Genomic DNA, 2986 nt, shown 5'->3' on the forward strand with positions numbered 1-2986 from the left:
CCTTTTGAGTTCATTTTGCTGCGTTTCGATATTTCCATTTAGTATAACTTTTGTCTCGGAGAAGCTACGACGTTCGTTTGAGTTTCAATCGTCAGCTCTCATCAAAATCTCTCGATTGCGTACATAAAACATTAGTGTAAAATATTTACAGTGAATATATATGGTGTTAAAATAAAAAAAAACATGATTATAACATACATAAAATAGCGTATTTTATATTTTGTATAGAAAATATTACCTGTTACGTACACGTATTCACGTACAACACACGGCCGTGTCCATGAAATAATCACACCCCATTTTTTTTATAGATAGTTTTAAGGGACAGGCGAGACGTCACAACTTGGGGGTTCCGCTTGTCCAATGGTAGCGAGCAGCACAACGCAAATCACCCTGCTGATAGGGACGATGCGGTGAATTATGCACCAATTGGTGTCAACCTTAAGCTTTTATCTTGAAAAATTTAAGTATCACCTACTAGTCGACGCGTTGTCATTAACTACCTTTTTTTTTTTTTGCAGCATGATTTCAAGTCAGTTCTTTATGCAATCTGAGAGACGATTCAGTTAAAAAGAGGCTGGCAAAAACTAAGCTCCCAAGATACTCGAAGAGCGTTAAGAATGCACACGGAGAAACAAAGAGGGTGCTTAGAAAGAGAGGTACATAAGAAGGATAGGGAAAATGCACGGATTCATACACAACGACAAATTTTTAACCAAAATTGGTTTACATCGTTTGACCCAAATAATGCCTGTTCGGGAAAATACTTTCTTTGCAAAGATTTCCACAGCTTACTCCACGAGCGTATTGAATTTGCATCTATTAAAACTTTTGTTTAATTGCTAGCGTAGAAATCTATTAATGCTAAATTTAAAATTTTTTACATTTAAGGCACCGGAGGGATTCGAACCCTCGATCTCCTGTTTACTAGACAGGCGCTTTAACCAACTAAGCCACGGCGCCTTGCACAAGCAGTTAACTTTTTTATTATGATTTCCCTTGAGTTAGCTATTCAGTCAAAAAGGAAAGTGATAAATAAATCGGACTGAAATAGTAACTTTGAAGGTTTTCCCAAATAAAGAATTTCAAGTGCACGCGTTTTAATTTCAAAGACTAAATAACTTGAGTTAACTTCATTTAAAATTCAAATAACTGATTATATTTAAATTGAAAAAAAAATTGTGAATGAAGTGAACTCAAACTGGAGTTAACAAAGCTGACACAAAGAGGTAATGTAGAAATAGCAGATGTTCCAAGAGTGTTCAAAGTAAAAGATTTAATTAGGAATTTGTTAGAAATAAAAAAATGGAAGCGTGTACTTAGGTATGCGCGTGAAAAGTTATACTTCTTTGGCATCATTAAAAAATAGTTTTTAATTGCATGCAAATAATTCTCCATGGTAGCGTTATTCTCCATGGTAGCGTTAAACGTTTAACGCAACCTTGTTGGAAGTCGCATTAGAAGTATAACTTCAACAAGTTTGAATTTCGGAGCGTCCTATTGGTGATTATTTTCTTTTATTGGGATAAAATCTTACACTTAATATCGTTGTATGTTTTTTTACCATGATAAGTTCTTAACTTGAGTTTACACTTAAAAAAATATATTTTGTAGCCGCTGAAAAACAAAATTGTCAATATAAACCCCAACAATTGTTTTGTGTTGACAACTAAAAAGTTTTTATTTCTAGTATAATTTAAGTACCTACCTTATTAGTGACAACAAATAGTTGTGCAATCTCTTGAAAGTGGTTTCTTTGAGGCTGCAAATGTATTTTGCTATCACGACATATTTTTTAGTGTCTATAGTGACCAAGTCTTTTCTAGCGACCACAGAAGAATTTTTTAGTGTTATAGTGTAGTTCAGCACACAATTCAAAACAATCGCTCCTGTAGTTACAACAGGAAAACTTTTACATTTTAAAAATTGAAACCCTGTTTCTTTCCAGGTTTTTATCTGTGACGTCACTGCATCAATTATTTCTTTTTTGACTACATCGGATGTTTAAACATTTCAACTTATCTTCAAAAGAAGAGAAGAGTTAATGGTTAAACGTAAATATCAGATAACATAAATAATTTGGGTCATAACGAGAACTTTTAATGCTTATTGTTCTGGTTGAATTGACCGTTTTGTTTTATTTTGAATCTTTAATTCGCTGTTGTCACCTTGAATACGAAGCATTTTCCGAGGTAGTTAGGGAACGTAAAAATTCGGACGAGTTAAGACACAGCTGAAGAATCTACTAACTCGTTGTATTTTTGTCTGAGAGGCTAGATTATACCATTAAATATTAATGTACTTAATGAATTATTACTTTACCTGTTAACCAACCAACGGCGTAAACAGCTTGACGAGGTGATTATAGTGCCATCTCGTGTTGGGCAGCACTACTAGCTTTTTATAGAGCAATAAAAATCCTGATGGCTTGGCGGCTTCTATAAGTTTATTTTTATTAAATAATTCAACAGCGCACTTGCGAAAATGTTAAATATCATCTTCTGCCTCTTAATGAGACCATCACCACATTCACTTAAATCCCACGAAATCCGCACATGCGAAGGCAAAATGTTTGCCGTTGTATCTATGTTTGCCAGGGCCGGCCAAACTAACAATTAATAGGGGCATAATATCTGGTCGCTCGTTAGACTGCGCTTGCGATTGTTCCAGGTATTTGGCGGCCGTATGCAAGATGTGTTTGCTTCCGCACTGGAAGGCTATGGATGGTGTGATGACAATGCACCTGAAATAAATCCAGCCAACCACGAAACCCAGACAATGCTACAAAGTTTTAACACTCATCTGGTTCAAAACATTTTTTTCCAACTCACATAAGACACAAAACCTCACATATGTGTGTTTAAAACTCAACCTGGTGGTTAAAAAACAAGTATGTGTATTTATGTAGGCACGTTATAAGTTAAAGTCCTTTTTTATTTAAGACACTGAACTATTTTGAAATTTTACTATTACAAAATTTAATTTA

General features: G+C 34.6%; 1 non-coding gene across 1 annotated transcript; it reads right to left on the bottom strand.

Moving 5' to 3' along the window:
• Positions 1-889: 889 nt before the first annotated feature.
• Trnat-agu (transfer RNA threonine (anticodon AGU)) lies at positions 890-963 on the bottom strand. Its single transcript has one exon. It is a non-coding gene; the product is annotated as a tRNA-Thr (tRNA).
• Positions 964-2986: the final 2023 nt, after the last annotated feature.

The sequence above is a fragment of the Bacillus rossius genome, assembly GCF_032445375.1.
Source record: "Bacillus rossius redtenbacheri isolate Brsri chromosome 4 unlocalized genomic scaffold, Brsri_v3 Brsri_v3_scf4_1, whole genome shotgun sequence".
Classification (NCBI taxonomy): Eukaryota; Metazoa; Arthropoda; class Insecta; order Phasmatodea; family Bacillidae; genus Bacillus; species Bacillus rossius.